Here is a 15,894-nt window from a genome sequence, read left to right as displayed (position 1 = left end):
CCTCTCTTCACTAAGGTGCTGGAACAGTTCTAATTTATAGGCCATGACCTACTTCCATCTCACGTTCACAGAAACTCAAGTCCCTGCTACATAGGTCATATATCCTGGCCTGAGAGAGAGTAACACTATGTAAATAAGTCCTATATTTAAAATATAAAAATGAACTAAATTAAACTTGCAAGAAAAACAAGCTATTTAAAACAATCAGGTTTAATTAGTATTAACTATGCTTTAAAAATAGACTCCAGCATTCTGTAAAATGTGTGTAAATTTCTAAGGTGATGGTGTCATATTTTAATGCGCAACACTCAAAACACTGTAAATTATAGTATTAAGGCATCTGAAAGATATAAGTTGTGTGTGAAATTGTATATGCTGGTGCTGGATTTAGAATGTTGAAGTAGTAGTATTTCATTTCCATAGAATTGTTTGATACACTCCTACTGTTGTAGTTGTTGTTCTTGTTATATTTGTTGTTGTTGTTTTTAGTACCGGGTGCTGATTATGTTTTAAATCTGCTTTATTATCACACTACTGTAACTGATCATTGCCCACGAATTATTTACGAATTGCGATGTATTTCTTAATAATAATAATAATAATAATAATAATAATAATAATAATAATAATAATAATAATAATAATATACTTATTTTCTGTATTAAACTACTTTTTAGTGAAATAGGCTATTACTCTGAATTATAATTTTGTATCCATTGTTCTATTAATAGTAAAATTACTTAATTTTCACAAATGATCTCTCCGATAACAGCAATGTCATTACATAGTAACAATCCTACAAAAATCGAAAGAAAATATCGGAACTGAGTTATCGAATATCGCTAGCAAAGTCGATATTTAATCATGTCGATAATATCGAAACATCCCTAGGTCTGTTTGCCTGTTCTTCTGGTTGTCCGTCTGTCTGTCAAGGCTCCACTTGAAAATTACTGGGCCGATAGAATTCAGACATGATACTGTATAGGCTTTTGGGCTTATGCCGTGTCAAGAAAATAAGGCAAAATTCTTAACGTTTCGCAGGGAACTGTGCCCTGCGTCCTCAAAAGAAATCTCGACTGTCCACGAGAAAGGCTACTTGACACGGCATAAGCGTAAAAGCCTATACAGTATCATGTCCTTAAGTACGGGCCGTGAAAGCATTAATTCATACTTGTCAGGTTTGCTACTCACTGTCACGCTTTCTCTTAAAGAGTATACAGGTATGGGAAGAAACTGTTCGCCTGAGAACCTGTCAACACGCTTAGTGCCTCCCAATTGTACTGAAAATTGTTGTACATTTTCTTCCTACTTCTAATAATTTTCCACGAAAAATTATTCTTGTGCATTCTGCGGTGACAAAATAATGGTTAATGGAAATAATTTATAATGTAATTTTCTTTACAAGTGTTATAATCATCCTTTTCGTAAATCTAGCGGTTTTTCCAGAAAATTGCACCTTTCTACGTGTTAGAGCAGGTAGTCGTGGGTATTCACACGTCCGTCATGGAGTCGGAAAATCTTTATATTCCACCAATTGTCTCGCATCCTCTTGGTGTGATGAGTGCGAATTGTGTCCTGCATATTGTGACATTTTCCTCATATGAGTCTGAAATAAATCATTTTTGATTCACGAATGACATAAGTTATAGCAATAATAATCTTTGAATGCGACGTAACGACATCATGTCAACACGACAATTTTATAAAATGAAGTAATTGATAATAGAACTTGTGAAGGTGGATTAACACCTCATAATTCACATCATACTTTATTATAATTTTACCACACCGATAGTTAAGAAACTGCTTATGGAAACCCAAAATTCAAGATATGACATGACTGGAGTTGTTGCTACTACCCACTCTCGCTTTGGATCTGAATGAGGCCGTACTTGAACGACGAGCATTGATATATTTACATTCATAACCGCCGCGTTCCGTGAACGCATATCGTCGCCGTGTATACGACAGAACGGGTCGCGAACTGTCGTACGGTCGGATTGCTGGATTCTTCAAATATTGCATCCGAAAAAAATTCTCTATCGCGTGTGTTTTACATTAACTAATAAATAATTTGCATGTGCTTGGCTTATATATCAATGTGTAATATTATTTTTCAGTGCGCGATGAACGCGAAAAATTTCTTCATTTGTGTGTGCAACATCAGGATAGAGTAAACATGTGAGGCGTGAGAACAACGCTCAGAATGGATTATAACACATCACCAGGCTTTGGTTGATGGCCGGTTTGTCAGAAAGATAAGTCCTTGCTTCATATTTAATTACTGGTATTCTCTTTCAGGTAGTGAATTTGTGTATATATTTTTGTACTAATGAGCAGAACATGTAGAATATTTAGAAATATGAAATTTATATCGTATCTCGAGTGAAATCAAAGTATCCTGGGATGTAAATCTTCATTCAGTAGTCTAAAGCCACGTGAGAGTTCAATAATTTACTTGTACCACAATTCATAGTTTTTAATTTCTGGAAGTCATTCGTCAATATATATATTGTCCCCTTCAAAATTGGTAAAAATCATTTATTGGAAAATATTTTATTTCTACTGTGTGTTGAAATATTATTTCGTGAACCAGGAAGGGAGTTTTATCACATCGAGTCGGCTGAGCGAGATACGCCAGGTGTCAGGGAATTCCACTCAAGGGCAAACGAGGGGAGAGCGCAGATACAGCTAGCCAAATAACCTTCAAATCAGCCGTGAATGCCACGTGACCAGGCAGAATGTGTGTCAAGTGCTCGATCGATAATAGTGAAGGTGCATGACGTCTGACTATGGCAGCCAATCAAGCGATTAATTTGGTGCGAAGTTAATAAATTAACCAATCGCTTATGAGGAAAAGACTCACCCCTGTCTTAAGACAGTGAATAATGGATTTTCCTAAGGAAAATTTACTCAGAAATTTCTACCTCTGAACACGTCGTGTGGAGAATTACTCTAGCTTCAACTACGGACGGAAGAAGACGCACTTCGCTTGCTGAGGGAACTTCGTCATTCAGAGCCTACAACTTGTTGCAACTGCAGTTCAGATATTTACGGATTCCACCTATAATTCAACAGATTTTAAAAGTTAAGTTTCTTTCCCATCTTATCAAACATCGGTGTGAGTTTTGGACCTTGTCTCAGACGTGATTTTCAGTTTCAGCTTCACAAGAAATTCCACAGAAGAGATCACCGGTTCGAGTTCAAGTCACCTTCTTTCTTGGTGAATGGTGTGATTTCCAGCGCGCCAGCATGTCTCCAATGCACGAGTAAAATGTGAGGCAGTCCAGGCGGGCGTGACCAGGATCGATGGTGCATAATGTGATAATGCACTAGGTCATCAGCCCGAGTTCTACAACCGACAGTCACCACCAAGTAATATTTAAACTTTGTTATTCTTTCTTTCCTTTTGTAATGTAATTGTAATGACATAGGCTCTACTTATTTGTTTAGAAACTTTCTATTAGTTAGAATTTTTCCATCTCTTCTTTCTTGGTGATGATAGATTGAGGATGTGTGAGTATTTGAACCTATTAGTTTGTTTGAGTGGATGTCTTCGAGAAGTGTTTCAACTGTCCCGAGTTCATTGTGGCAGGAGAAATAAATGTAAAACGACCTCAACGTTAAACTAGGACTATTTGAATATTTTTAGACTTAAAATGAGATCAAATGGGACAGTAATTTCGTAGATTCTATTATGTCAGAGTTCATTCTTCAATTATGCGACGTATGGTTGAATTTTGTGTGCAATAGAGTCATCTGAAATATTATTGTGCAGTAGCTTCCGCATGTATGATCTTGCGCGGCCAGGGATAATAATAATAATAATAATAATAATAATAATAATAATAATAATAAAAATAATTTAACTAAATTATCGCGTAAAAGAACACCTAAGGTCATGAGCATAATATTAGTTATTATTGAATATGGTTGATGTGCGCTCATTTATAGTAATTTAGGCCTGGGAAATGGCAGTATCTGACCGATACAATTTTTTATATATTTGCTGTGTTGTGATGATTAGTTGACTGGTAGATGGATATTATTGAATTCAGCAGTCGAGCTGTGCATCCATTAGTGAGTCAATTTAAGAATAAAATATGTTACTTGATGTAATTTCTTCGTTGTGAGTGCAGATTAATCGAGAATCACAATTATAGTGGAGAAGTAAAAATAAATATCGTAGCTCATGAACCGCGTGCGCGGAATGTTAATTCTGGCCTATGTTTAAGCGATTTTATCGATGATTTTGGATGATTTTGTGTTCGTAAATTTTCTCTGAACATCGTCGTATAACTATGTTCTTTAATAAAGTGACAATCATTGCTCTGTCACATTTCCAGTTGATGAGAGGAGGTCACCACGATAGTGTCATCATGAGAATAATTTTCCTAACTTTGTCTAAACATGAAAATTAATAGTCAAGGGCTAGCGTTCGTGTAAATATGTATATAATATTTCCGTGTATCTTTGTGTGAGTGTAGTGTGTGTGATTTGACTGTATTTTGCTTAATGTAAGTTTCCAATCCATATTTGTGATGATGCTCTTCGTTGTTTCGTGGAATTTTGGCCTAATTTACGCCAAATTTTGTGGTTCACCATTTGAATGAATTTAAACCCTTAGTGAATTTTATTCGTTTTTAAGGAAGAATAGGATCTTATTTAACGAATACACATAAATAAGTATAGGCCATGTCAGTGGATTGAACTCACAAAATCAAAAATTGTAAGCGTTAATTAATTAATTATTTCAATTAATGGATAAACATAGATTGACATAATGTCAAGTTCCAAGCTATTATGTGAGAAGCAACTACTAAATAATTATAAATTTGAGTTTATTAATTAATTTAAAGGTCAGGGAAGACGATTTAACCATAATTTTATGAGAGAAAAATTTTTATTTAATTTTCAAAGAGGAATGAAAATGATCATTTTCAAACTTGTTTAAAATCAAATCTATGAAGGAAGGAAGTTTATTTTCAAGTTATTAAATTATCAATGGGAGAGATCATCTCAAATCAATTATTATTAATTATCTAATTAATTTCCCACTAAAAATATAAATATTATATTTGCAGATTCAGCCATTTGCTGTTCCGTTTTTCGATGAAGTGTCTATATGATTTCGACATAAAAGAAGACAAATCATATAAACAAAATACCTAGATTTTGTAAATTATTGTGAAGTTTATGAAGAGCAGTAGTTATAATAAATGTGTAAAACCTATTTAGCTTTCTCTCATTTGCCACTAGTTCATCATCTATCCCTGCACTTTAAAATTTTCGCACAGCCGATAAGCGAACGATCTACACCCTGGAGATCTTCGCTCACCGGCCGAGCTGAGCCCGGCATGACGGGTGCAATATGAATTTTAATGATGTTACATTGTTCAGCCTAGTTAGGATCTTCGAGATGATAGTTATTCATCAGATAATTACTTGATTTTTTACCTGTATTGCTACGTAGAGTAGGAATGTTATTTCAGTGTAGTGCAGCGGAATTATGGTAGAATTTGATTACAGAAGACGCGAAGACAGTGTTAGCTACGTGTTTATTGTGACGCTACGTGCTTATTAGGAGTCTACGTATTTACTGAGAGAGGAGTTTGTTGAATGTAGAATCTTCACATATGAAAATAAGTGGGTCGTATAGAGCAATGGATTAATATGAAGGCGACAGAATGTAGCGATATGGATCAAAATAGGAATTAGAAACCGTATGTCAAGTTCTGCTCTCGTTATTTCCTCTAGGTACATTCTACGGGAACCTGACCGGATCCTGTGACTAGCAACATCATTGTAGTATTTGCATGTGCACGATGATTTGTTACAGCTGTTCGTGTTGGAGTGACCCAGAATCATCGATCCAGAGTAGCTATGCAACTAAAGTGTATTTTGGGAATGTATTTTATCCATTCTAGGAACGATCCTATGCCACGTTATTGTTATTTATATTCGCATGTTGGTGCATAATTCTTTCATACTTCAGATGATGTTATATTTGCATATCATATCTTCAAAATGAATCCTTTCAATTTTATGATGTCTACATTTCGTTGAATTATGTGATTTGGTATAAGAGAAGAATCTATTTCACATTTTAATGAATATGGGGATGTTGCTGCCATTTATGTAATGTTAATTTATATTTGTTTTAATTGGAAACAACCTGAAGGCGAGTACTAGCATTGACGTGAGGTTTTTTCTTTAGAACCCCGGGCGAAGGAAACAATAATTCACTGAATCGTACAGCCCATATATTTATGTTTCAAGTCGTATATTTTTATAGGCATTCAGCCATTAATTTTAATGTCATTTCAAGTTCTTTCTTATCAGGGTTTTCTTTAAATATTCATTTTAATATTGTCATAATTCATTGATTTAATTTAAAGATTTATTTTAATCCGTTACATGGACTCATGCGAGGATAATTATTTGTGAATGTTGATTGTATTGCACGGAAATATAATTATCATTGTTCAAGTTACGCCATTGTTAAAGATCAATACCACCATTATCGTCAACTTCTTTCTCTTCAATAATGTAATGTTGCGCCTCCACAACAATGCAACAGAATATAAAAAATCAGCCATCCCATATTAAATCTTATCATTTGTAGGTAGGGAATCCTTTCATATACCTTCATTTAAATTACATTTCCATCATTGCACGAGACGCCTGTCTGTCTCAGGTATTACTCTAATTTTAGTGGTGATTATCTGTCGTGAGAACCTACCCTTATGAGATGTGAGTCCTATGTTTTGCCGGAGTTATGATATGATATTTACATGGTTATGCACCAACCCTAACTGTATAATTACAGCTTTTTGATGATATCCTATTTTGACAATATTTCACATTCGATTATATTCATGATGTACATATTTATTGTGATAATGACCAGGTTTGCTACATTGCCGTCGTATGATTAATATTGGTTGAGCATGATTACTATTAGTGTAACATTATTCGGTCCAGTTTCGACGCCCAATTTCACCACTATTTTGTTCCAGTATGGACATGGTACTGTTTTACTGCCAGTTCGCTTCCTGACACCAACTTACTGTGGAGGGATGCATTCACTATTCCATGTTTGGAGGTGTATTGGACTATGTGGATATGAGTAGCCGTGTATTTATACAAACGTAAGAGGACACTCCAGAAAACAGAGTTAAGTGTGGAGCAGAAGACCGGAAGAGGCTGGGTGCGCAGTTAAGTTATCCGAGTCGTCTTGGATGTAATCCTCTCAATATTCAGATTCTGGAATAACAGCTGCGTTAGTTTGGTCATGTAGATAGAATGTGTGATACCCTGGCCTGTAATGGGAAGCACGTTGTAGGCGACTTAGACTCAGAGGCCCGCTGCGAGTTGGATGGATGGTCAAAAGCACAACTCCCAAGTCAAATAGATTGGAAAGAGTCCGTACGCCAGCGCAAGAGAGAAAGTTTGGCGCATATCTACACCGGCATTTAGAAAATCAAAATAACATAGATATCTTCATTATAGGTTCCTGTTTACATGATACAGGTGTCTTAAAGTAAGTTACGGAAAATTTACGGGCAAGATAAACCCAATGATATGAGGGAGGATCCGTCATACATTTTTTCCTAAACTGTTTAGTTAATCATCGCGGATTTATCTCTCTTATACCCTGCGACGCAGTGCACTGAATTCGCAAGAAGAGTATTAATATTAGCATTTAAAATTCTCAAGTAAAATGCATGGGGCACAGTGAAATGATCAGAATCTCGTCTGGCGAACGGAGTACACAGTATGTGCAATCTATAAACAATTGTTACCATTAAACATATCTCCTCAATGACCTAAGGAATCTAAAGTCGAGCTTGGACTCGGCCGGTTACGTAAGGAAATCTAAATAACTGAAAGAAGGAGTTTGGCATTAATAGTGGTGCACATTTCTGATTAACCTATATCCTTAGAATAATCCGTTCTAAACAGCCTTTAACTCCTGCCAATACCGCAGGACGTGCTTTCATTGTTTACGTTTATTACAAGAGATATGCTGCATGGGTACGACATTTCAGTAATTACTCTGCAGTATGGCGAACTTTGACCTGCACGACATGTACTGTGTTTACTGACATGCTTTATAAAACCAACGCACTGTGCTCACCCGAAACCAGCAAGAGTTTTAGTACTAGAATTGTAGTTTTGTGCGCCAGCCAGTTCAAGATACCTTAGCGCATGATCATAATAATAATAATAATTATTATTATTATTATTATAATGAGAATTGTACCTCAACGCCGTGCATTCAAAATTAGACTCTAAATGAACTCATCTATTGGTCAAACAGTGAAACTGATAACACAACAAGATGGAATTTAATCAGAAGATGTCACCACTGAAATGTTAAGTAATATTGTTATTGTGAAGTTGCCTAAACTGACTGAATTTCTCCTTGTTTTGTTTTGCTATACATCAAGAAGTTTGGGCATTTTTCTACAGATGCCAGCACTATAAATTATGATCATGCACTCTGGTGCAAAGTGAAAGAACTTATAATTTAAAGAAGTTTTGTATTTCTAGGTTGTACATAACTGATCTTTGTTCTTTTATTTTGGGGTTGGCAATACTTTTCTTTCCGCCAGTTTTGAATCTAGGCAATCAATTTTTGTAATTAATTTTCAACCAATCCCGCATTTCTTGTTCACTTTGTGTTAACCAAAAAATATTAAGAGGGTGTGTCCTGATTAGTCATGAATGATCTCGAACCATCACTGAGGGTTTATAAACTGCGGCTTTTCTCGTTCTCTTGCCGACTGATCGTCATCTTTATAAGTGTGTGTGTGTTTAAGCAGGAGGCGGACGGTCTCTTTCTTCGGCCACAGTACATAACTTGATTCATTCTTGCTACCTCCGCAAATTATTCCGAGGGGAAGGTCCGAATTTTTACTATTCTAAAATGTAAATTTCTTTTGGCTAATGTAAAAATTTCATAAAATTCATTAATTGTAAATTAGGGATAGAGAGTGAGTTACCCTCTCGAGCTCCCCTTCATCTTAGTTTGAGGTGTCTGCGATTTAGCATCCTTTTTTCCTGTAATGTTTTGCCGTTATTTCCATGCGAGCCAGCTCAAGTAGCTTGGGATTAGCCCCTGTTTCATTGGCCTAGAGCTCTGTAGGTTTCTAATATTTCAGTATCTAGTGTGCAGTGTACGCCTCCATACGGTTTGTGTTCGGGGGTTTATTTAACCTGTCGCGCAAAGGCCCTGTAGGTTGAGTACTAAGTACCCCTGTATAAAATTATTTTCTATTTGTAAGTGGTGCCTTGAGAGGCCAGAGATTGCAAGTTTTGATGTCGGTTCGAGTAGGCTGGAATAAACTGAGAGCCTGTAAGCTCTTTTCAAAGTTTTGTAACAGTAAAGTGAGCCTTTGGGAGGCTATATTGTGCCGTATCGGTCATGTACATATTTATTAATTATTTTATGCAGTGAAAAACATTTTTAAGCTCCCTTGTACATGTTACAGAAAGTTGCATTAGGTTGCACATGCTTACACAATCTTCTGACATGGTAAACACCACTCCGTCTTAACTAAAAGAATCCCTGGATAGAAAGAGAGAGAGAGAGAGATGGCAAATCGCAAGCAAAGAAAATCAATAATGATCCCACCACCCGTTGAAAAATGGCCGAAACGCGGCGATGCCCGCTTGCAAGCTTCATTTGTATGATAAAATTTCGAGATATGGATAACAACTAGTATGGGAAACCTCGGGACGTTCTATGATTTCATTATAGACTTCTGCCAAAATTCATTATTTTTTATAAAATATTAACGTGTGGAAAAATACGCGATTATTTGGGTTATATAACAGCTTAGCGTCAGTACGCTTACTATGTACGCAGAACTACCATGGAAGACTCTGTAGGGGAAATATTTGAATAATTAATCTATATATATATAAAAGTCATTGTATGTATGTGGGTGGGTGGGTTTGTACCACATCTCCTCCCAAACCATTGGAGCGATTTCAACCAAATTTGATACACTTATGACTTGGTATCAGGAGACAAACCGCGTGGGGGTAAGACATCCCAAACACCCCTGGGGGCAGGGGGGCGAGGGGGTCATATATAAAAATAAATGAAAATAGTGTCCATACTTTCGGGGTCGCTGAGATGAATAGTGACACTCCGATATTTTAAAAAGTCCAAGTTCAGCCCAATTTGGGGTGGGGGCGAGGGGGGAGTGATATATACAAATAATCGAAAATAGTGTCAAATACATAGTTTTCGGGGTCGCCAAAGTGAATAGCGACACTCCCGATTTTCAGTATCAGAGACAAACCACGTGGGGGTAAGACACGCCAGGAACCCTTAGGGGCGGGGGGCGAGGGGGTCATAAATAAAAATAAACGAAAATAGTGTCGAATCCACACTTTTCGGGGTCGCTGAGATCAATAGTGACACTCCGATATTTTTAAAAGTCCAAGCTCAGCCCCATTTTGGGGTGGGGGCAAGGGGGGAGTGATATATACAAATAATCGAAAATAGTGTCAAATACATAGTTTTCGGGGTCGCCAAAGTGAATAGCGTCACTCCGGATTTTTGGTATCAGGAGACAAACCACGTGGGCGTAAGACACCCCAGGAACCCTTAGCGGCGGGGGGCGAGGTGGGTCATATATAAATGTAAATGAAAATAGTGTCGAATCCATACTTTTCGGGGTCGCTGAGATGAATAGTGACACTCCAATTTTTTTAAAAGTCCAAGTTCAGCCCCTTAGGGGTGGGGGCGAGGGGGGGAGTGGTTGATATAAATAATCGAAAATAATGTCCAATACATAGTTTTCGGGGTCGCCAAAGTGAATAGCGTCACTCCGGATTTTTGGTATCAGGAGACAAACCACGTGGGCGTAAGACACCCCAGGAACCCTTAGCGGCGGGGGGCGAGGGGGGTCATATATAAAAGTAAATGAAAATAGTGTCGAATCCATACTTTTTGGGGTCGCTGAGATGAATAGTGACACTCCAATTTTTTTAAAGTCCAAGTTCAGCCCCTTTGGGGTGGGGGCGAAGGGGGAGTGATTTATATAAATAATCGAAAATAATGTCGAATACATAGTTTTCGGGGTCGCCAAAGTGAATAGCGACACCCCGGATTTTTGGTATCAGGAGACAAACCACGTGGGCGTAAGACATCCCAGGAACCCTTAGGGGCGGGGGCGAGGGGGGTCATATATAAAAATAAATGAAAATAGTGTCGAATCCATACTTTTCCGGGTCGCTGAGATGAATAGTGACACTCCAATTTTTTTAAAGTCCAAGTTCAGCCCCCTTTGAGGTGGGGGCGAGGGGGAGTGATATATACAAATAATCGAAAATAATGTCGAATACATAGTTTTCGGGTTCGCCAAAGTGAATAGCGACAGTCCGGATTTTCAGTATCAGGAGACAAACCACGTGGGGGTAAGACATGCCAGGAACCCTTAGGGGCGGGGGGCGAGGGGCGTCATATATAAAAATAAACGAAAATAGTGGCGAATCCAAACTTTTCGGGGTCGCTGAGATGAATAGTGACACTCCGATTTTTTTAAAAGTCCAAGTTCAGCCCCCTTTTAGGGTGGAGGCGAGGGGGGAGTGATATATACAAATAATCGAAAATAGTGTCAAATACATAGTTTTCGCGGCCGCCAAAGTGAATAGCGACACTCCGGATTTTTGGTATCAGGAGACAAACCACGTTGGGGTAAGACACCCCAGGAACCCTTAGGGGGCGGGGGGCGACGGGGTCATATATAAAAATAAACGAAAATAGTGTCGAATCCACACTTTTTGGGGTCGCTGAGATGAATAGTTACACTCCGAATTTTTTAAAAGTCCAACTTCAGCCCCCTTTGGGGTGGGATCGAGGGGGGAGTGATATATACACATAATCGAATATAGTGTCGAGTCCATACTTTTCGTGGTCGCTTAGGTGAATAGTGACATCCGGCGAATTTTTAAATTCCAAGTTCAACCCCGTTTAGGGTGGGGGAGAAGGGGGTAGTGATGTATAAAAATAATCGGAAAGAATGTCGAGCACTCTTCGGGGTCGCTGAGATGAATACTGACACTCCGAATTTTTACTATCAGGAGACAAACCACGTGGGGGTAGGGCACCCCAGGAACCCATAGGGGCGGGGGGCGAAGGGGTGAGATATAAAAATCATCGAAAGTAGTGTCGAATGCATACTTTTTTGGTCGGTTAGATGAATAGTGACAGCCCGGGATTTTTTAAGTCCAAGTTCATCCCCCTTTGGGGCGGGGAGCAAGGGGGTGAGATATAAAAATAATAGTATTTAGTGTCAAATATACAGTTTTCGGGGTCGCCGAGGTGAATAGTAACACTCCGGAATTTTAATATCGGGAGACAAACCACGTGGGAATAAGACACCCCAGGAACCATTAGGGGGGGGGGCGGGGGGGGCTTGAGATATGAAAATCATCAAGTACAGTAGTGTCGAATACATACTTTTTGGGGTTGCTGAGATGAATAGTGACACTCCAACTTTTTGAAGTTCCGACCCTTTGGCGTGGGGAAGTGATATATACATGTAATCGAAAATTGTGTCGAATACTTATTTTTCGGGGTCGCCAAAGTGAATAGCGAAACTCCGGATTTTTAGTATCAGGAGACAAACCACGTGGGGATAAGACACCCCAGGAACCATTAAGGGCTGGGGGAAAGGGGGGTTCATATATAAAAATAAACGAAAATAATGTCGAATCCATACTTTTCGGGGTCGCTTAGATGAACAGTGACATCCCGGAAAATTCTTAATTTCAAGTTCAGCCCCCTTTAGGGTGGGGGGCAAGGGGGAGTGATATATAAAAATAATCGTAATTAGTGTCGAATCCACAGTTTTTAGGGTCGCTGAGGTGAATAGTGGCACTCTGGACATTTAAAGTCCAAATTAAGGCCCCTTTTGTGGTGAGTGGTTAGGGAGGGAGTTAGATATAAAATAATCGAAAATAATGTCACATCCATGGTTTTAGGTGACGCTTAATGAGGAGTGACACTCCGGTTGTCCTTTAAGTCCAAGTTGATCCCCAATTGCCAGGAGGGTGAGAAGGAGTCAAGAACAGAAAATATCCAAATGACCGAGATTAGGGATGTTTTTGTACGTTCCAGTATAACTGTCAGCAGAACTTAATACAAATATTACCTACTACCTGAAAAAATACTAAGGGGGAAAGACACCCCTTGAAGCCTTAGATGAGGGTACGAAATGTAATTAAGACTGAAAATGACCGATATTAGTGTTGAATCCATACGTTTCGGGACTACGGAGACAAAGTGCGTGGGGGTATGACAACCCTAGCACACCTACGACGGGATGAGATGTAGACATAATCGAAAATAGTGTCGAATCCATTATTTTCGGGGTCGCTGAGATGAATAGTAACGCTCCAATTTTTTTAGAAGTCAAATTTCTGCCTCCTTTCGCATAGCGGTGAGAAAAAGTGAAAAACAAAATTTCGAAAATGACCGAGAGAATGGACGCATGTGTGTATACTGGACCTACTGTCTGGAGAAATATACCCTAGGGGTAAGAGACTCCTAGCCTCTAAAGTAGGGGCGAAATGTAAATATTAACCGAAAATGACCGAAATGTCTAATCCATAGTTTTCGGGGTCGCTGAGATGAACTGTAACACTCTGGATACCGTTTAAGATAAAGCTCAGTCCTACTGGGCAGGCGGATGAGAACTGGCAAATAATTGAAAACGTCCAAAGGGACAGAGTTTAAGGATGTGTGTATGTTTTAGCATATCTCTCAATCAAACTTGGTATACACATGACTTACTATATAGAAAACATTACTGTGGAGGTCAGATACAACTAGCCCCCGCTGGTGTTGGAGAATGAGAGGGGCTGACTTGCAAAAGTAAGGAAAATAACCAATATTAATGTCGAAATCCATTGTTTATGTGTCGCTGATACGAACTGTGACGCTATGGATAGCGTTTAAGTCCACGTTCAGCCACCATCGAGGTAGGAGCTGAGAAGGGATTAAAAGTAAATAGTATAAAATGACCGAGATTAGTGTCGACTCGAAAATTAAATAATCCAAAACTTGAAATCAGATACATCTAAATAACTATAAAATTACAAGATAAGTCGTAAAAACATCTCAAAAAGAATTCTATAAGCATTCGCTTCACACTCAACTAACTGGTAATACAAATATCCGGGCAACGCCGGGTACTACAGCTAGTTGTAAATAAACGGCCGATCGACGCAGGTTTCGCACATATCAAGACTACTTAAGAGTCTGAGTCACGCCGATGTCATACGACACGTTGAACTATTAATTAAAAATAGTGGGGATTAGCCACTGTATGTTGCGTGAGATGGGGAAAGCTTTTAAAATGGATGGCGGTAATCATACCACTGCCACTCGACGCGAAGGATTCAAGGCAGAACCACGGCTTTCTGGTGTTCTGATTTTACTAGTATTTCAGAGTGGAAATATACATTTTACATCTTCGAGACTATTATAATTATCTAAAAATGATAGTGTTAAAAGGTTGTGAAGTAATGCAAGCTCATTAAAGTGTTACAGTAGTTTTTTTTAAAGTGACGCAACATATGTCAACATTATCAAGTTGTTATAGTGTAAAAGAGGACCCTGGATTATGAACGCGCTCGTCAGAAGTAGCAGTGGATACCAACCTGTGACTAACGTCAGTACCATGGAAGCTTAAAAGACGATAAAGGCCTTTTCCTAGGCTCTAGCCTTGGATTTCACGACATGATGATAAGTACTAAAATGTAATAATTTTTCTAAATAAATGCGCGGTTATTTAATATGTAGATCACATAAATTAGAATATAAATGCAAATTGCATGTATTCTTGAATTAGAGACAGAACTTGTGAGTGGTCTTCATATCGTTTATATTCATCTAGATGGAATTAATAGTCTACTACATAGGCTTCAATATATATCTAACGTAATGCATGTCCATGATTTGATGAAAAATATTGGTAGTCTGAGAGTACTTAGATTAGGTAAAAAATGCAGATTTGTATTTGTACTGACCCCAAACCGTGATATGTATAATTTATTTACGAGATATCCTAGCTTATTGTGATAATGCATGGTGATTATCTCTTCAAAAATGGACTGTCGGTTTATTATATCAAGATAGGAAGGCACTCTTATTTTCACATAATTTGAATGATAATATTTGTAGATGGCTGTATTAATTATTTGCGTAACTTGTGACAAGCCTGGACAACGAACAAATGCCCTCCTATTGAGGTTAGTGTTTTCCTTTAATGTCAATTATTTTCCCTTTCTGTATATGAGTATAACATTTTGGATATGTTTAAAATCCATATTTGATTTTATTTGTCTGAGTTTAAAATGTAGGACAACCTCTGTAATCGCATGGATGCGAACCCGGTCATTCTATGTCTAAGGATGTGAATAAGAGAAGATAAATGGTGGCTCGATATTGAGTTAAAGAATTGTGATAAGGCAGTGAACTAATAAGCCAGTGGAGCTTTGGAATATGATTTGAGAATATGTATTGTAATGAGATTATTTAACAATGATGGATTCTAAGGGAGATGATTTGGTCTCACCTTGAGCTGTTAACAAAATATTTCCTGCCACACCAGGCCATTACTTGTTATAGCATGACATCGAAAGATTTAAAACTTGAAGGGGAACGAGAGAGCTTGTCCCTTGTAAAAGGGCTACTGTCTACTGTATTGTTCGAGCTATTCCACTTAGAATGGAGGCAGGGAATTCTGCAAAAAACCGATTATAGTTTAAAGGATTCTTTTAACTTTTTCATGTTTAATTTTATAATAAAATAACATAACTGGAACGCCAGTATTATTATTGATTTGTTGACCCTATGATTAATTGAGA

At 38.0% G+C, this 15,894-nt stretch overlaps 1 protein-coding gene across 1 annotated transcript in view; it reads left to right on the top strand.

The window, feature by feature from the left end:
- LOC136867479 (uncharacterized) overlaps window positions 1-15,894 on the top strand; it is a 1,202,473-nt gene that overhangs the window by 105,458 nt on the left and 1,081,121 nt on the right. The gene's annotated exons all lie outside the window — the stretch shown is intronic.

Source organism: Anabrus simplex, chromosome 3, assembly GCF_040414725.1.
Source record: "Anabrus simplex isolate iqAnaSimp1 chromosome 3, ASM4041472v1, whole genome shotgun sequence".
NCBI lineage: Eukaryota > Metazoa > Arthropoda > Insecta > Orthoptera > Tettigoniidae > Anabrus > Anabrus simplex.
The sequence above is the reverse complement of the archived record's forward strand: the minus strand, read 5'-3'. Positions and strand labels throughout refer to the sequence as shown.